The following is a 13,909-nucleotide window of genomic DNA, read 5'->3' as shown; positions in this document are numbered from 1 at the left end:
AGTGTAGAAATTCAGTAGCCCGCAAATCTTAGAAAATGCTAAACACCTACCAATTTATTTATATTTAGGTCAAAATACTTTTGAAGCAATCACTGTAGATAACTAAAATGTATCAGGAATCATAAATAGGCATTTCTAAGTGCACATGTCAAGGGCCAGCTTTTATAAACTTGGTTTAATAGGACAACAAATAGCTCAAATTCATCCCAAGTTGTGGCAGCCAGCCCCCAAGAAGACCCCAATGTCTCACCTCCTGGTAGCCTTGCTCTTGTGTAGTAGTCTCCTCCCACTGAATGGGGTTGACCTGCATGATCAATGGCGTATTGTGGAAATGATGGGAGCTTGCTACGTTATTCCCTCGGTGAGGGGGGTAGCTAGCTGCATGCCAGAAGAACATAGTCCAATGAAGAGGTCCACTTGGCTAGAAACTGACTTTTCCTGCCAACAACCGGTACCAATTGCCAGGCATGTGAGTGAGCCACGTCGGAAGCAAATCCTCCAACCTCAATCAAGCCTCTAGATGACCACAACCTCCTGAGAGACCTGAGCCAGATCACTGAACTAAGTCACTCTTGAATTCCTGACCCAGTTTAACTGTCTGAAGAGAATGTTTGTTTTAAACAGCTAAATTTTGGCACTCATGTAAGAAATGTGGAAAGCTCCACAGCACAAGCATTCACATTATTGACCAAATGATGATGAGATGCTCTGAATATAATGACTATGGGGAAGCTTTGAATGTTCTCTCAATTTATACAGATATGAGAATTCATTCTGGAGAGAAAGTCCTATTGAATGTTATCAGTATTGGAAAAAGTCTTCCATTTTTCCACATGCCTTAGAAAACTTGAGAACTCACACTTCAAAGAAATTTGTGAATATAAAGAAATGAGGGAAAGCCTTTAACGATGTCTCTTACATTAGGAAATATATGAAAATCCTCCCCGATGCAAAATCTGTAAGTGTATTAACTTTGGAAAATTTTTCGGTGATTCCTGTCTTCACTGACCTGTGAGAACTCATACTGGAGGGGACCCTAGGAATACAATCAATGTGAGGATGTCTCAGCCTCAGTTCTGCACTGAGTGGCCACAAAATAATTTTTTTTTAATTATTTTATTTATTTATTTTTTTAAACATCTTAATTGGAGTATAACTGTTTTACAATAGTGTGTTAGTTTCTCCTTTACAACAAAGTGAATCAGTTATACATATACATATGTTCCCATATCTCTTCCCTCTTGCGTCTCCCTCCCTCCCACCCTCCCTATCCCACCAAAATAATTTATACTGAACAAAAAGCATAAATGTTATGAGAATGGGATTACCTTTATCAATATCCCATCCTTAGTTTGGGCCACTAGCTCAGTCCTCTTTAGTCTTTTTGGTTTCATATAAACATTGATGTCTACATCATCAATGCTATCCCCTAAATTAAACCTTAAATTACATTCTTAAAAAAACAAAACGCTACTAAGTTTTGGAGGTAATTTGTTATGCCACAATATATAATACACAGACTTCCCAAGAAATGTGAAAATCTGTTCAATATAATGCATGAAAAGTTTTGTCCTGCAATTTTATCTATTGGAATGGGGAAAACAATGAAAGACTCTTGATTGTAAACAGCCAAGAAGAGGCTGAAAATATCTGTCCTTAAGAAGTTATTTTGAAGATTACTCCATAAATCAATCTTTGTAGGACAGTTGATGATTTCCAACTATGGGGGTAGAAGTTAAGCCCTAGAGTATATAAGATAATTCATTTTTTAGAAACTGAGGACCAGACCAAGTACCCTTAAGGTGTCAATTTATGATCGTAAGAGTCATACAAGCACTAAAGAACTCAAAACTCAGACTCCTGCTGTCTCCCTATCCTTAGTACTAGCCATGTGTTTACGTTTTTAGACTACTTCTGTCAAAATAACAGCCAACAAGGACATCTCAATTTATCTTTACATTCACATTTCCTACTCCTTTCACTTCAGGTACCACCAAGTCAAGCTGAACAGAACTAATGGCCAGTCCAAATAATTACACCTTCCTGAAACTACTTCTACACCTCTACCACACTCCTGCTTTTTACACAGACCACACTGTATTGCACTTAAAATCTCTTATTCGCTATTTATAAAAGCAGAGGTCTTGTTTTGCTCCTTTTTACATACCCAAGGCTTAGCACAGCACTTGGGCACATGGTAGCTAGCTGTTCAGTAAAGGATAGCTGGCATTTATGCTACCATTTATGACCTCAATATTTTAATGTCTTCTGCTCTATCATTTTAGAATACACCCTTCTCGTACACCTCTACTTCTAAAATCCTGGCTTTACTTCAAGTATCATCTCCTAGAAATCTTTTCTGATTTTTACCACCTCCTACCCCCAACTGTCAGCCGACCTCATACGGAATGGAATTGCTGTTTCACTGGAAACCTCACAGATCTTTAAGCTATACTTCTTTCATGTTCTGGCATTATACTCCCTTTTTGCCCACATAACCTTCCCCATCAAACTGAACCAAACCCAGAATCCGAATCTCCAATTAAGTCAAATCTTAGTTGAATGGGTGAAAGAACTGAGTTTAGGAGTTCCCGTCTCCTGGGAGTCTTCTTTGAACCTACCCACCTTTGGTCTATCCCAATGTTCACCAAAATGTATTAAATTGTTTACATGTATACTTCCACCACTATACCCTTCATTCCCTGAAGGCATCCAGAAAGGATCAAAACGTTTAACTCAACTGGAAGGAAACGTACACATCCTTTCATTCTGACATTCATTCATTCATCTATTTCCCCCCAAATATTATCACCAGCATATACAGAGCCACCCAGAACTTTTGTAGAACACTACCAAAGACCTTCATTAATATTCTGCCAATTATATAAGCATTCTCAACTTAGAGCTGCCTCTTCCAACTAAAAATGAATATTCTCTTCCCCTTTAGATATATCAATCTACATTTGAAGAGTTTAAAGGCTAAATAAGCCCACATGCAGTAAGGCTAACGTTAAAAGAAATGAGGCACCAAGGCCTTGTGAAAGGAAAACACCTTTGCTTCTAGTCAGACACTGCAAAGTTGAATTAAGTGAAAGTTGATGTTCCTAATTGTTTACTTTGTAGGTGCCCAAACGTAATCTACAGCCTGCTACTCATCATCACCTGGGAGCTTATCAGAAATGCAGACTCTCAAATGGTACAGCCACTTCAGAAACAGTTTAGCAGTTCCTCAAAATGTTAAAGTTAACGTATGACTAAGATCTACTGCACAATGTTGCGCCCACAGTTAACAGTACTGTATTGTGTACTTGAAAATTTAAGAGGGTAGATGTTAAGTGTTGTTACAATTTTTTAAAAAGTTACCAAATGACCCAACAATTCCACCCCTAGTTATTCTTAACAGAAATGAAAACACATGACCACAAAATCCCACACACAAATGTTCACAGCAGCATTATTCATGATAGCCAAAAGGTATAAACAACTCAAATGTCCATCAACTGATGCGTATAAACAAAATGTGGCATGTCCATACAATGGAATGTTATTTGGCCATAAAATGAAGTACCTGGTACATGTTACAACATGGATGAACCCTGAAAACATGCTAAATGAAAAAAGCCAGTTACAGAAATCCACATAATGTATGAATCCATTTATATGAAATGTCCAGAATAGGTACATCCATAGCGACAGAAAGTAGAGTAGTGGTTGCCAGAGACTTGGGGTGGTGATGAATGGGGATAACCACTAATGGACAAAGGGTTTCTCTTTGGCATGATGAAAACTGTCCTGAATGAAACTAAGACTGGTGACAGGTGCACAACTCTGCATGCTAAAAAAAACCCACTGAATCGTACACTTCTAAGGAGTGAATTTTACATGAATTGTGTTTCAACATGTTTTTTAAAAAAAGAAATGCAGATTCTCAGGCTTACGCCAGACCTACTGAATCAAAATCTGCATTTTAACAAGATCACCAGGTGATTCCCATATGTATTCAAGTTTGAGAAGCACTGATGCTTAAGAAATACAGTCAAAATTGCTTCTCCAGTTAATTTCATTATTAACCATTATGGAACAGTTTATTTGATTTCACTAGGGCAGATTTTTCTTGTCACAATTGCCTGAGTCATACAATCAACTACCGTTCACAATGATTTTATAACACCAGGTTTTTCCTTTAAAAATTTGCAAAGTTTTAGTACTGGGTGGCACCTGCATTGAGCTAAAAGCAAAGCCTTGGCATATATTTTTTTAAACCCTCAACAATACTAGGTATATAGTAGGTACTCTTACTTTAAGTAAACCACCAGTTTTGAAAGGGTGGCAATAATATCAAGTGACCAAAGGAGATACACATCCAAATGGGAAATGAGACCAAAAAACCACTCACTTCAGAAAACAGTTTATTAAAGGTCAAATCAGATTTACAGAAACATAAAACAGGGGCTAGAGGTGCAGAGGCTTCAGAAACTATACATACAACAGGAAGTAAATTACCTACCTGGAGTTCTCACAGCAGTTTTTATTTTGTACAGAGCCTAATCTATTTTTAAAGACTCCTAGGGAAAGTCTCAGCAGTCTTATTTTCTCATCATTTAGCAGCTAAATAAAATGTCCATATTCCAGAAAGAAAGAGGGGTGGACATAAGTGACAATAGGTAGTGAAGAGAAAATATAAGGGTGATAAGCTCTGCTTCTCTGTGCCAGCACTTTAAATTTTGTGTGTGTGCACGCACACTGTTGGGGGGAGTGAGGGGAGGGGGAGGAGGGGAGATCATCATGCAAAATAACTGTCTTGGAGCCCAGAGCTGAAAAAAAGGGAATTCTGGTTCTCTAAAAAGTTGGACAACTATTATCTATAGTAGTTCTGTATTACTGAAACTTTCCTTTTTAAAACTAGGCAAATTTTATTAAGAATCTGGAAAGTCTGGTGGGTACTCCTAGCCAGGTACTGCATATAAATATCACACCCAAATTGAAGAGTACAGGCTCTGCAATCAGCCTGCCTGGGTTCAAAGACTGGTCCTAGATGACAGTTGTGCAAACTTGGGTAAGTTAACTTTTCTGCCTTAATGACTTAGAAAATGGGCTTTAAAAATAGGACCTATCTCACAGGATAGTTATAGGGATTAAAAAAATATATATATATATATATATAAAGAGCCTAGAACAGTACCTAGAATATAGGAAGTATTTAGTAAATGTCTCTCTCACACACATCCAGTGCTGGATCTTTCAAATACAATTTGTCATGTATCAGATTAACATGCTAGCTACAGCGGATTGTTGACTGGGAAATGGAATTAGCCTCATTTTGATTCTGATTCCCTAAACTAGAATTCTATCTGTATTATATCAATAAAAATGAATTTCTTGAGAACATGAACTGTGTACCAGTCCATCTCTTTATTGCAGGGCCTGGCACAATGCCTATTATATAGGGATTTAATAAATTTGGAACAATCCTAGTAATTTAAAAATTATCTATAAACCCACATAGGTGGATGTTAACAGAGATCTATAAAACTCCATAATTTTATTATTATTTGACTACATACAATACAAATGTAGTTCTGGTAGGAACTTTGAAGCATTTAAAAAGTTTTTCTAAACAGTAAGGGGTAAAATTACAACTCAACTAAAAATAATTTTTTAAGAGAGGATTTGAGCACAAAACAACAAAAACTGGCACTTTGGACACTTCAATGTAAGATCCAGCTTAATTGCTGAGAAGTAGAGGAAAAGCTTCGTGTTGGTTGGAACAACTCCACCTTCTCCACAATTACTGAGAACCATACCAAATGGGGACAAGACTTTTGAAGCTCAGAATAAAGAAGCTGTCCAGTTTTACTAATACAGAACTGGTTTTAAAATACCTAATAAAGTCTTTCTTCAAAACAGACATCTCACTTACCTTTTCAGTATATTTCCTAAAAACATTAAAGACAGATGTAAGGCTTAGTTGGTAATTTTCATGATCAGTTCTTTTCCTCTGACTGTGGTGGAGGTGACGTGACAAAGCAGGTTTGGGAATGCTAGAAATGAATTCCTACTTCCCCTTGCATTCTTCAGATTCATTTTCCCCCAAATTTCTGCAATGGTTGGCTTCCATTTCAGCATCAGTCACGAAATCTTGAAGGTTAGACACAGTAAACAGGGAAGGACATAAAATTAAGTGATATGGGCGTAGCTTTGAGTCTCACAACTTTAATAGGGATGAGTCATACCTTAAAGTATGTGAAAATGAATTACATACTCTGTTCCTTTATGAAATTCAGCTCTTAGTCAAGCTAAAGTTATTAGTTTGGCATAGCCTAAAATTTTGTTTGTTCCTTTAATAAATGTTGAGTGAAAAAGATGTAATTCCCATGAAGACCAAGACAAAAATTGATCAATTTAGTATGAGTCTGCACCACTGGTTTATTTTGCACTATAAATGTGTAAAGGAAAAACATGTCTAAGAAAGGGAATGAAAAATACTGGCAAACTGTTCTGATTTTCTAATTTGCCAGTCAAATTTGAAATGAGTATTTTACTTACGTATCACTTAAGTCAGAAAAAAAAAAGTGAACCATATCTGATTATCATTAGTACAAGCTTTAAATTAAGACTTATTCCATTCAACTGCTTTCATAGGAAATTAGCACTGAAATTAACTTAGTAAGAGAGGAGAAAAAATATTGAATAATTCATGTGGAATTAACAACCAAGAAATGTCTTTATGCTTTGCAAAATCATAAACTGAAAACACCAAAACATTCTACACTTAAAATAGTTAGCAAACTATTTTTCTTTCCTTCCTATAAATCATTAAATATGTTTGCTGTACTCACACACTGACACCTCAATTCCCTTTGACAGACAAAAGTGACAGAATTAGGTCACTACTTTGGGAATATAAATGAGAGTAGCTAGATTAGGGGAACTCAGGCTCACAAACTTGCTTTTTAGGGGAATGGAAGAGAAAGCCATCAGTATGCCATTAGTTTGAGCATTCTGACCATATATCAGGCAGTTATCCTTGCTGAATGGCTCTGGATTCCAAATGACACATTCTTCCTCAACGTACTCACTCCATCACTGGCTGAGCAGTCCACAGTGGAGACCATTTAAAAACATGCTGTTTGTAATAACCACTATCTATCTTAGCAGCTAGAAAGGTAAAACAAAAGTTAGCATATAAAACTACCTTTAGGGACTAGGGCAGAATACTAATTCATGAATGATAAATATAATAACCAGAGTAATTTCTCAAAAAGTATAATGAACACATCTGGTACTAAGGAGTTGGCTTTGTTTTTAAGAAACAAAAAAATTTCAAAATGTCTTTTATTCAAAGTATGGTCCAAGTACCCTCTTTCCTCCCCATAACTTCTATTTTTGAAGTGGCATTCCAGAAGTGTAAGGAATATAAAATATCATGGTTAGGTGTTCGCTAAACAGGAAGGAAAGCCAGTGAATTTATTTATACTGCCCAATTAAATAATAAACATTGGAATCAATATGCCTTCCATCCCAGAAAAGTTCATGGATGAAAATCAGACACAGCAACAATTGCTTCTGATGCCAGATTCTAACTGCAAAGGGCAAGAGGGACTCATGTTACCTACTCTTAACTTTACAAAGAAAAAGCAAAATTCAGTTTAAAAAAAAAAGGCTTCGATATAAAGCAGAAACTAACACACCATTGTAAAGCAATTATACTCCAATAAAGATGTTAAAAAAAAAAAAGAAAAATGACCATTTAGAATGATCTGAAAAAAGCTGAGAAATTTTCATAAAACAGAGTTTGAGAACAAGCTGTGTGAATGTTAGGCTCAATGCTTCTTAGTTTGCAGTTAAAAAGTAGTATTCAAAGGGAAGACAAAATGTACATATAAGTTTCTTTTCAAAGTAGGACACTGCTCAAAGCTAAGCAATGGGGCAGAGCACTTGTGTTAAACTGGTATCTGGAAATAAGGCAAAAATAAAATACAGTTTTTTGCAGGGTTGAGATGCATCCTGGATCAGATTTGTTAAACTGAGAGCCACGAGTTGGCAACAGCAGACCTCTGCTCTTAAAGACATCCTAGTTTGTAGTATTTTGTTCTTGTTAACAGTCAACAATTAAGTTTCAGGGTTTGTATTTTGAAGCTGGTTATTCTGACATCGATACTACAAAACACTTCTGTTTATATTTCAAATCCTCTAATATAATGTAATATACTTAACCACAGCTTCACTGACATCACAACTGCTCCACTAACATCACAACTGCTCCCACAGACTTAAGAGGGGAGAGGTGGGGGGAAACTGAGAAATGTAATCATTATACCTGTTCCATTATACCAGCTGAAGAGAATAAAGCTCAAGATATGGAGAATTAATTATTTTTTGTTTCTCTTCATGCCTGGTTTATAAGAAGTTGACCACTGGACCTAAGAAAAAGCAGAGGTCCTAGCACCAAGTTTTCATCACTCATTTGAAGTAAACACCTTTCTTTCACATAGAAAGGTGCTTATAATCTCTCACTTCAAAGTTAAATTACCTGGAGCTATGCATATTTGTGTTCTTCTGTAATAGTGTAAATAATCAAGAACCACATGAGTCATACCCTAGTGATAACAGTCATATTTTTTTGGCCTACAACAAATGCAACTACACTTTTAAGTGTTTACATGCTTCTTTAAAATACTAATTTCGAACAAACAAAATGAGTAACATTTTTGTTTTACTTGAACCCAATATTCAGTGTCCCTGACTGAGGTGGGCTCAATAACTGGTCTTTCAAAAACAGTACACTTGATTCATATATATTTTAACTATAGCTGCTAGCTTGGTCCCAACACTTCCACTTGGTTCTCTCAACTTGATTCTCAACTCAAGGACAAAGCCAAAAGCAAAACTGAACCTGTAGACTAGGCCTTGTTAACACTGAGCCAAGATGGCCACCAACTTTAAAGAGGCAATCTCTCCCAATTTGGGGATGCTCTGTACATAACTATAAACAAAGGGTCAAGTGTCAATTATGCCCACGAAATGGATATTTCTGTAGCCTCAGCTCATGAAAATTCATTTTAAAAGATAACAAGGCGTTACGATTATTTTAGTTGTGAAATGTGAAATATCAAGAGAATAAGAAACCAGAAAAAGAAGTCTTGAGCATAATTTCAGCTTTTCTTCTATATAAAATTTCCTGATAATCAAAAGCCATCAAAGTGCCTTTCAAGAAGCCTTATCCTATCCTGGCTGATGATAGGATCAGTTGGCTGATGATGGTGAAGGTGATCACATTCATGAATATTTATAGATTTTTCCTTTGGAGATGCTGTTGCTCTTGGACTGAATGCCATCAGAGCCATTGCTACCTGGATACAGAGCATCTGCTGTAGATCTGTGTCTCCAGCCTGGCTTCCCATTTTTCCCAAAGTGCATACTTAAGGAATGAAACACTCATTTCATGTTAGTTATAAGTAAACCACATAGGAAGCAAATCAGACTACAGATTACTTAATAGTTATTTATGTCATCTCCTGCCTTCCTAATGCTGACCCCACTACTCCATTTCCTGCAACCTCTTCTCTATTTTCATTTTTTTTTAATTTAAGAAAAACATCTTCCCCATGTAATTCTATTCTCCCAACATTTGTGGGCTTTGCCCACCCCCCTTTCTTTGAAAAAGACATTGAGTTAAGTTCTTGGAAATTTCAGGAAAAAAAATCAGTGTTAAAACTAGAGGCAAAGTAAAGAGTAAATACTACTTTTCATGTAAATTATTAACAAGGGTCAAATTAAAAAGGTGGCAGTTAATCTGATTAGCACCCTCTCCCCTTTCTTCTTGCCTCTGGTTCCAAGAGTGAGCCTTAGAAATCAGGGTCACTGACAGACTGTCAGGGACAAAGTGAATGTAAGTATGGCGACTCTGGCTCCACCTTCCTCTTAGGCAGAGATGTGGAGGAGTGACTGGAGCTGCTGCAAGGTTCATGAGTCAAAGGTTATAAACTTCTAACTCAAACTTCAAAGAATAAGAAATCCTAAATGTGTCACTATCTTTTAATCACTGGCCAATCAGTTATTACACTCTCCCCCTTTCATGAAAATACTAACATGGGCACTCTTAATACCATCATACACAACTCCATTAATCAAGCCCTTATTTTCCTATCTAAATTAAACTTTCAGGTCACTTTTTAAAAAATGCTAGAAAATCTGTATTTGAATGAACTTTGCCAGTGACTGTGATGTAACCTGGAGTGTCACTTTTAAAAATAAATGGACATAATATTTCTAAGTGTCAACAGCCACACTTGTATTAAGTTTCTCCTTGCTTTATGAAATGGGTCAATTTCTAAAAAATCCCATGAATAAACATAAAATTTTGGGGAATTCCCTGGCGGTCCAGTGGTTAGGACTCCCCGCTTTCACTGCCAAGGGCCTGGGTTCAATCCCTGGTCGGGCGAACTAGGATCCCACAAGCCATGTGGCATGGCCAAAAATAAATAAACATAAAATTTTTATATACCAGATAAAATTCCCACTTACAACAAACTAATTCCAAAGATGCTTTACAACATTTATTTCTGATTGCTATCAACCAGCACCTTCTCCTTCCCTCCACTAGTTTTTTTTCCCCAAGTAAATTCTCCAACAGACTAATGGTTCTACCCGATACCTTGGGTGAAATTCCCAATTTGATCTTGCTAAATTAGGTTGCTATAAATAAGATGTAAAATGTGGAATTTAAAAAAATGTATTATTGAGAGTTCCCTGGTAGCCTAGTGGTTAGGATTCCAGGCTTTCCCTGCCGTGGCCCATGTTCAGTCTCTGGTCGGGGAACTGAGATCCCTCAAGCCGCGTGGCCAAAAAAAACCAAAAAGTATTCTTTTTCTATAGCTTTTTAAAAGACTGCCATCAGAGCCTTGTTCTCAGAGATTTGATTATCAAGACAAAGAAGAAAAAGAGAGAATGTGTATTATCCATACGTAGAAACTCATGTTCTCACTGACTTTGCGCAAGAACCTAGTCCTTTTCATTCACTGCGAAGTTCTACTTCAAGTAAATGGAGTTTAAGCAAACTTCAAGTAACTCCAAGTAAAAAAATAACTGCAGACATTTAGTTTTCAAAGAACACTTGTTTGACAGAAAAATGTGTTAAAATTTTTGGTGTCACTAAATGAAAAATTTTATATGTGTAGCATACCTTGTTTCTAAATTAAAATAAAGGATGTTTTAAAACAACTTTGTGAGCAGATAAATGAATATGACACATCCAAGGTTTTTTGCTCTTCTACAACTTCTAGTCATAGAAAAGAACTTGCAGGGTTCACTATGGCACACCTGGCTCAGATATGTGAGATACACGATATGGGGTTTATATCCACTGAGGCTTCTGGGGAAGAAAGCATTTTGGACAGAGCAGCAGTAAGGCCTGATTCCGATAAATCTAAAATGTTAGTTTTAGATTAATATTTGCTATTCACTTTACAATTAAGTAACTCAAGTACTGCATAAGATTTCACACAGTGGGGAAATAAATTTCTAAGTACTTTCTAATATAACATGAGACCACCTTTTTTGACCTGAAGGATTGAGAACTGATATATGTTTATAAAAATAAAAGAGAATCAAAATATCCATAATCGTTTTGGCAAAACCTATACCACTTAAATTGTTATGTAAATATTTTTCAGATTGAACACAGCAAGTATGCAACTAAAGGAAAAAGACTTTATAACCCTAATGTAGAAAATGTTCCATATTATATTTTTTACCTATGTCCTTCTTCAAGTCTGAGGGCTCCAATACATGCTAGTGAAAAAAAAGATCAAAATTAGCATTAGTGTAAGGATTTTCAGTCAATACTACAAACAGAATCACCAGGAGAAAAAAAGTCAGAATAAAGAAAACTCAATTATGTGACTTAATGAGAAACTCGAGACATACAAAATCAAACTGTATTACTTACCAAACCTCTACACCATCTCCTGATAAATATCCAGGGAAAAAATGTGGGAGATCTAAAATGTATCATAAACATGCAGAGAAAACACTTTAATAGCTCTCCCCCTAAACAACATAGTTCAAAATGAAAAATTTCAAGACAAGACATAGGTCAATGAAGTATAATTATTTCGAAGTCTTATAAAATTTCTAAACTTATGAATAAACTTCCAGTTTACTGCTCCTGATGATGCTGAAATAGTTTGAAAAGGGAAGGAAAAAAAAGTAAAACTTAAATGTGGGGGGGGGGGGAATTTACACAGAACATGGGATAGAGGTAAGTTGCAGGGAGGAAAGGAAAAGAGAAAACACCAAAATTAAAAATAAAATAAAAACCTTTCTCTACAACATGACAGAACTCTAGGTTTTTTTTTTCTTCTAGTTTATTGAGACACAGGGGCTCTATTTCTGAACAGATCAGTTATTTAGTATTTGAATCATGGCTCTACTACAAACATTCCTGCCTCTCAATGTCCTCGTCTGTAGAAGTGAAGCTGTGAAGAGAAAGAACACCTGAAAAGCACTTTGAACAGTACCTGACACATAGTAAGCACTTAACAAATGCTAGCCATCAGCATTAAACAGAGCACAGATTCACCTAAATTTTATTTCCTTATCAACTATTATTTTTATTTTTCCAAGGGCAAAAGCAGGGATCTCCCCAATGTGTTCCCCTAATGGCTGGAATTTGAGTCCAGGTCTTGCCAATGTATCTAATGATATTTAACTTTCAGAACAGCTTCAGGCAAATTCTTTCAAACATTCTTTACATAGAAATAGCTGATCCAAATATGAGGTAACACTCTTCTTGCCTGGCATCAATCATTATTGATATTAGGAGATGGAAAGCAGTATGCCCTTATATATATAGTGTTATATGTATGTTAAATGTGGTGAACTTAATGTTCAAGTTTGCTGTGAGGATAATCAAAGTGGTCAGACTCTACTTGCAAGTATAAAACCAACTTAACCTCTTTTATCCCTTTCCCCTACAAAACTAAAGCTTTTGTGTATATATATATAAAGAAGCAAACATATATCAATCACAAAATGTAGAAAATATTCTATGAGGCTAACAGCAGGGAAATAGAAGCATACAATAGCAAATTAAATTTTACAAATTTAAACCTTATATTCTAGAATAAGCCTTCTGTTTTTAGCTTGTAATTCAAAATTCCCCACAATAAAGCTAACCTAAGAAACTGCTTTGTCTCTAGCTCTAAAAAGCAAAATATATTTCCAGAGAAAGATAAAAGTGAAAGTTTTTAGTTCTCATACGTGCTTTATTACAAACTAGCTGTACAACCCTGATGATGTCATTCAATCCCTCTGGGCCTAAGTTTTCCCACTGGAAATAAGGATACTAGTGCCTAACACGGGAGTTACTGTGAATATTAAAGATAATATAAAGCGCCTAGCTGCATGTGACTGGCACACAGTAGGAACTCAATGAATGGGAGCTATTGCTTGACTACTGTGAGAGGATTGGATATCAAGTCAAAAATTAAAAATATCAAGAAGCCTTTCTTTTTGTACTTTAATTTCCCCAGGAAGAGACAGCTAGAGCATCGAACATAGGAAGCAGGTCTAACAGGCTTTGTCTAAGGGAGTCTATCACCATGATTAAAGTACAGATTTAAACAGTCTCACAGTATGGATGACTACCGCAATATGGGCGTGTACTGCAATAATATAACAGTACCTTTGCTTTCAGAAAATACAACAGCATGTGAAATTCTATGTACCCACCTATGTAACTTTTAGGCCAGGAATGGCCAACTAGGCTGTTTTTCTCTTTGGTCTGTGTACTTTTAAGAAGTGGAATTCTGAAAACTGTAAAGCAAAAAGATTGCTCTTTAACTATCAAGAGAATTTTAAGTTCCCTGTGAGTCACTAGGTTCATCCTCAAAACCTGATGCAAACT

General features: G+C 36.1%; 1 long non-coding RNA gene across 1 annotated transcript; it reads right to left on the bottom strand.

The window, feature by feature from the left end:
* Positions 1-4,396: 4,396 nt before the first annotated feature.
* On the bottom strand, positions 4,397-11,944 carry LOC114485935 (uncharacterized). Its single transcript, XR_003679167.1, has 2 exons — positions 11,757-11,944; positions 4,397-6,138 (listed from the first exon to the last, which is right to left on the bottom strand). It is a non-coding gene; the product is annotated as an uncharacterized lncRNA (long non-coding RNA).
* Positions 11,945-13,909: the final 1,965 nt, after the last annotated feature.

This window comes from Physeter macrocephalus, chromosome 3 (assembly GCF_002837175.3).
Source record: "Physeter macrocephalus isolate SW-GA chromosome 3, ASM283717v5, whole genome shotgun sequence".
Taxonomy (NCBI): Eukaryota; Metazoa; Chordata; class Mammalia; order Artiodactyla; family Physeteridae; genus Physeter; species Physeter macrocephalus.
Note: the sequence above shows the minus strand (reverse complement) of the source record. Positions and strands in the feature narration are given on the sequence as shown.